The 6,642-nt window shown below is 42.8% G+C and overlaps 1 non-coding gene across 1 annotated transcript; it reads right to left on the bottom strand.

Moving 5' to 3' along the window:
- Window positions 1-5,876: 5,876 nt before the first annotated feature.
- LOC114005295 (small nucleolar RNA SNORA44) lies at window positions 5,877-6,007 on the bottom strand. The gene has a single exon (XR_003547175.1). It is a non-coding gene; the product is annotated as a small nucleolar RNA SNORA44 (small nucleolar RNA).
- Between the last annotated feature and the right edge of the window lie 635 nt (window positions 6,008-6,642).

Raw genomic sequence — 6,642 nt, 5'->3', positions numbered from 1 at the left:
ATGATTCAGAGGTGAAACGATTCAAGAATACAGATGAGGGCAAGATGCAATAGTGTTGTTCTATGCTGCAGACCATAAGCAATGTGGAGACTGGAGGTAGACCAGCAGTCTGGAGTATGAAAGGCCTGTTTCATGGTGGCAGTTGAACTTATGCCCTGATTGGAGAATAAAAAACCTTTGTGAAGTTTGAGAGGAGAAACACACAAATATTTTATATAATGTCTGTAAATAGTAAAACACACAACAAATTTGTTTCTCCTGAAGGTTTATATACAACAGCTTTTAACAAGGCACAGAACTGGGACTTAGCATTCAGCAGAATCATGTTGATTTCTGAAATTCTTGAAATGGCGTGAGAGTCCATAGGTAAAGCCAAGTACAACCCTTGTCCCCAGAAATACCCTGGGGCCTAATTAACACCACCAGATTGATGAGAAACTCCCGTGTGCCGTGTTTTGCCTCTCAGAACTCATTTTCACTTGCTTGGTCCCAACACTTTTCCTTCTCCCTCTGGTTCCTGACGTCCCTGGAGGGAGAGGCAGGCATCAACATAGACACTGAGAAGTCTAAGAACCATGCCAACTGATGACAGAGGGCAGGCACAAAACCTTCCAGATCTCTGAGGCAATAACCACACAGGACTCTTAGTGTCAAAGCCAACATTGCCCAGCTTCAGATGCTGAAGGTCATGGAAGCCCTGAACTGCCAATCTCGTTAGCCATGTGGCTGCTCAGTCTAGAGCTCCTAACATCATCATGTTAAGTACCCTACCAGCCAGGGTACTTTCCTTTTTCCTGGCACGTCAGTGCAATGTGAACACATAACGTGCTGAGTGAAATATTTCTTGGCATCGTATAGATGTGTATGTGGGCCCTTTGTATGATGTTGGGCTTGTCTTCAAAGCATCTAATTCTTGGTTTCCTTGCCTTTAAAACAGCAGAAAAGAGTTGTTTATTACGAGGATTAAATTAGATCAGACGTGTAAAGACTTCAGAGCAGTACTTAGCATGTATTGAGCGCTCAGAATGTATTATTGTGTGAATGTTGTTGTGAATGTTGTCGTTGCCACAAGGAGGTACTATGAGGCAAGAAGAAAATCAGAAGGAACGTGAGAGTTCCAATAGAACTTGGCAAGCTCGTGTACTTGCCAGTGCGTCATTGCAATTCAGAGGCATGGGTGAGAGATCCAAGGAGACTCCAATGTCAGAACTGAGGGAAGTCCTGTCTGTGGCTTAGAGAAACGGGAGAGGTAGCGTTGCACTCTGTGCCTCAGCCAGTCCCAAGTAAAAATGCTAGTGACAAGTGCAAATGGCTTGCTCAGCACCTGGAAAGCCCGCATAGTGAACTTGCTCCCAGCTAGGTGCAGGCTCCTCGGGGTGAGCAGAGGTGTGAATGAAACAAGAGACCGATTAATTCCATGGCAACAAGAGCAGTGGAAGGCTAATTGCATTTCTAGAGGAGTCACAATCTGGCCACCTTCTTCCTGCTCCTCCACATTTATAGCATCAGGCTGCTTTGCATGCACTCCAAAGGCTGTTGGTGGCAGGCAGGATTCTAAGTCACCCAGTATCATGTGACACTCCTACCAGCCGGTAATCATTTCCAACACAGCTCCTCATTAAATCAGCCTGGCAGTGCTTAGATGCTTCGAATCATGGGAGATTCACAGAGACACTGACATGCTTGGGGCTGTCCATCAAAACAGGCTTTATTAGCAAACACCAAAAACAAGAGAATCCTTCCTGGACTCCACTCTGCACAATCAGATGAGGGCTGCAGCCACTACAGGTGTTTGAACAGTTTACATGATTTACAATCCTGGCAAGTGGTTTATTTTGTGTGATTGTTAGAGGAGTGAGGGAAAAGAGGGACAGGAAGAAGAGCTTCCAATTTTTCTTCTTTTTTCTCTGTCTTACAGACTCAGACCACCTGTCCCTGTGTTTGACAGTCTGCAGTGGCAGAAGTCACCATGATGATAAGGTTAGAAGCGAGTGGTTTTCCTGGTATGACCACAGTAACAAGTTTAGGCTGCGTCATTGTAAATCACGAAACTTTCAAGATGGGGAGAGATCTGGCAATCATTTCACTAATGAAGAGACGGGGGACCAGGAAGTTGACGTAGGAAGTAGAAAGCCACAAGGCCCCGTTTACATGTACTGTTTCTACAATACCTCCGCCCTGAGATGGTAATAGAGCCTTTACTCTCCTTTGGGGAAGCAGCCTTCCTAATTGTCAGTAAATATGGCTTAGGCAAGGCCAACCAAATCATGGGTGGGCCCTGCCAACAAGCTCGAAGGTCAGCACACAGCTCCAGGGTTGGCATAGAACCCAGATTGAGCCAATTAGTGTTTGGGTTAGATATGTCCTATTGACTCCAGAGAGGCTGATGACCTAAGTCCTGGAATTAATCAGGAGCTAGTAGAAAAGGCGATCTCCCTCCCCCATTAGGGTTACTGAGCTGGTAGGGTATCTGCTGGAACTGGGTCTGCTCTGGAGACAGCTTGCTAATGTTGAGAAAGAACCCATCTATCGATGAAGCCAACACAGCAGTCGACAGAGAAGAGAAACAAAGAAACACTACTGATTTTCCATGATATTGTTGATGCCCAGGATCAACCTCCAGAGATTTTTCAGCTTGAGACAGTACTCTTATTTATCCCTTTGTTCTTCCATTTGTTTTATTTGTTTAGTTTTAATTCAAGCCACTTTGAGATAAGTTTCTTCATTTGTAAACCCCAAATTTCTTGTCTGCATTAAAGCTAGATATTATGTCGTCAGGAAAGTCATGACATAGGTTTCTGTGACTTTTCTATGCAAAAATGTGTCACAACTTTCCTGAAGACCCAGTACATGGCAGTGCATCTGACGGCTAGGCCAAGGCTCTCTTGACTTTCTCATTGGAGAATCAAGGTAAAGAATAAGCAATGAGAGTTATCAAAGAATACCATTGAGCTGAGCTATTTAATCATGACCAAGAGATTGAACTTGTAGAATCTTAAGCAGAGATGACCCTAAGGTTTAGAGGCAGTGGGGCAGGTCACTACCAACAATATTATACTTAATTGTAATCCCCAGTCAGAAATGACCAGGTATGTAAAATGCATCTCTCCTGCCCAACTTCGTCCCTCCCTTATTAATGTGACCTTGCAGTTCATATTTACCCTGTGTTCTAGATTTATATTTCTGCATAACACGCTACCAACAGGCAGTGGCTTAACACAATTGTAACTGTTTCCTTTGCCAGCAATTCTAAGGGTTGACTAAGCTCAAGTAGTCCTGGAAACTCATGTGGTTGCAGTCAGAGATTGGCTGGGCTTGAGGTCATCTCTAGAGCTTCTCACCAAAGCATTTGGTACCAGAGTTGGAAAGAATTGAAGAGGTGGCCTGAAACAGCTGGGAGTCCTTTGGCATTTCCTCAGCTATGTGGTGTCTCCAGGTGCACCGCATGCGTGGCAGCCCCCGTATCACTGAGCTGCTTACAGGGCTCCTCAAAGTACCCAGCCCAGATGTTCTGAGAGTTATCAGCAGAAACCGCATGGCCTTTTCTAACTTTGCCTCAGAAGTCATGTGGTGTCACTTCTGCAGTCATGAAATTTGCTAGGCACAAAGATAGGGACAAAGACACCATATTTATTAAAGACAAGTTAGCACATTTTAAGGAATTTTTTTTATTGAGTTGTCAAGAAAGTCATAATTTATTTTTGCATAGAAAAATGTAGAAAAATACATCATGATTTTGAAAAAAAAATAGACTCAGAATGCTGCAAAATAATAGTGTTTTATGTGTTCTCTACTCTGTCACCTCAATGGTAACATCTTATATAATTGCAGTGCACTATCAACACCATGAAACTGATATTTGAATATTAATGTCAGGTAGATTACAGATCTTTTCAGTTAATACCATTTTTTATCGGAAAGATGTTTTATTTTTAAAATTATTTTTATGTACATTTAATTTTACATATTCATGGGGCACAATATGGTTTTTCAAAACATGTATGCGTTGTGTGATAATCAAATCAAGATATGACCATATTTTCCTTCTTCAACAAATATTACATTGTGTAGTGCACCTTCAACTTTTGTGTTACTAAATTCCTTTTATTTAGCTACAGAAACATATGACTGGAAACGCCTTTTTTTTTCTCAGTCTGCTGTATTCTGTTCCATACCACATTGGCCTTGTTTACACACATTCTTGTGTCTTACCTGTTTTTTGCTGAACCCCTTCCCTTCTTACTTCTCATCTCCCATGCAATCTCTGGTATCTACAGTCCGATTTTCCCATTCTTTTAAAACCTGCAACCATTTGGGATATGTGTGTTTCTATGTAATCTGACTCTTAGCTAGATTCGTCTAACTGCCACCACTATCCACATACAGAACTGTTCTGTTAACTGCAGAATTCCCTCATATTCCTTCTTTGTATTCACACCCACTCCATCTTACTTTCCACACCTCTGTCCCTAACAGCCTCCAATCTGTTACATGACTCCATAGTTTTGTCATTTTTTAAAGAATTTTTGATTTAGCTTGCTTGCTTTATTTATTTTTTTAATTTTAATTCAACCAGAGAGGGACAGAGAGAGAAAGAGAAAGTGAGAAAGCAAGCCGCCAGTTTCAGGATTTGAACTGCAGTCGGCCACGTGGGTGTCCAGCATCCTTAACCACTACACCACCTGCTAGTCCCCCATAGTTTAATCATTTTGAGAATATTACACATATGACAGCGTACCATATGCAAACTCGACATGGACTTCTTTTTCCTAAATGTCACGTCATGGACGCCCATCAAGGCTGGAGCACCTATCAACCATCTTTTTAGTGCTAAGTTTCATCCACTATGTAAATGTACACACAGTCTCCCATACTGAGATTCTGAGATGACCCTTTCTAGAAGCAGTATAGAATTGGGACATCCGTTTTCTTTGCTTGCTTTATTGTCTAAATTGTTTTGACTGTCACTGTATTTCACTGGGATATTTAGACCATTTATAGTTAAAGTAATATTGATATTATAGGGCTTAAGTCTGACAAGTGATTCTTTGTTTTCAGTGAGTCCTCCTTCTGATTTCTCTGTTTCCATTTTCTTATCATGTGTTATTTGAACACTTTTTAGAATTCCTTTCTTATTTCTCTCATGATTTCAAATGCATTCATTTATTTAGTTTTTATATTGATTACTTATATGTGCTTTAAAATCTATTAGGTTTCTTACAGAATTTAGCTAAGTTCATCAATACTTAAATTGTGCTACTAATTTCAGTGAGTCTGTGCTAAATATTGCAGTCTAAGATCCAATTTAATTTTTCATAGCTATGTGCTAAGCCAAAACGGATTCGCACTGTGGGTATGCCATCTTATTTTCATCTTGCACTGTAAACGACCCAGCTCTCATCTCCCTGGTCCAGAGAGATGAGAGTGATGGTGTGTCCTGGGGCTAACCTAGGTATTGTCCACACAGACAGTGAGAAGGAAAGTGAGAAATCACCCCCCTAGAGGACAGCCACACCGCAATCTCTTCTCTTCCATTCTCTTCCTGGGATTTTGGCATGCGCGTACATGTGCCTGATGTGGCTTTTTTTTTTTTTTTTTTTTTTTCCCCCCGCCTTTTTTTTTTGGCCCCCCCGCGCAAAAGCTGTTGCCACTAGGAATTCCGCCTTTCCTTGTGCTGCTCTTCCTGTTTCTCCCAGCTCTGCAGAGCTGGCTCCCAGGAACACAGGCCTTGGTCCGAGCGCTCCGGGAGCAAAGGGCCGGGGGAGTCCCAATGGCTCTGCGGCCGCCTGCCAGGAACCGCGCCTGCACAACGGAAACCCCGAGGCCCGGCATGAGCGCTCCCACCCTGGGCCGCGGGGACCCCGGCACGCCGCGGAGTTTATAGGAAAGGCGAGTGGCAGCTGCAGGTACGGTTTGACCTGGGCTGTCAAAGTCCCTCCACGTTGCTCTCTCATGCAGTTGGAGAACCCTGCCTGATGTGACTTTTAAGCCACAAGGCATGGGACTGAAACCACGGCCGTCCATGTGGCAGCCCAGCGATGTAACTACTGTACCACCTGCTGCCCCCTACAGTAGAGATCTGATAGCAAACCAGTGTGCAGTGAAATGTAACAGCAGACAGGAAGCACTTGGAAACCACTGCCAGGTTCACAGTAGAGGCTGAGAACTCCCAGACTGTATTTAGTTCTGAGTTGCTGTTGCTTACTTTTCGCAAGTGTCCATGAGTAGAATTCTGGATAAAATAATTGTGGGTGTAGGTACTGTCCTTAATGGACCACTTTAAGTGTTTTTCCCATTTTGAAAATACAGAGTTTCGATTACATAGAAAGGTGAAGAGGATATTATAATAAATCCCCTCTCTCCATTACCCAGCCTGAGTAAGTGTTTTTCAATCCTGCTTTACCTGCCCACCAGGTCTCACTTTGGCTATCTTACTGTAAATCAAATTCCAGACAGTGGCGTTTTGTGTATCCCCAGCCTGCACACATCTCTGACAGACAGAAGCAGTTTTTGTTTCCTTCGTAGCCTCTGTTCCCATATCTCATCTAACAACATTTATAATAAATCCTTAATATCATCTACTATTAAGAGGGTTTAAAAAGTGAATTTGATAATGCATGATTTTCATCTCAGCTAATCACC

This window comes from Tupaia chinensis, unplaced genomic scaffold, assembly GCF_000334495.1.
Source record: "Tupaia chinensis unplaced genomic scaffold, TupChi_1.0 Scaffold000066_1, whole genome shotgun sequence".
NCBI classification, from domain to species: domain Eukaryota; kingdom Metazoa; phylum Chordata; class Mammalia; order Scandentia; family Tupaiidae; genus Tupaia; species Tupaia belangeri.
This window is presented reverse-complemented; position numbering and strand designations above follow the sequence as displayed.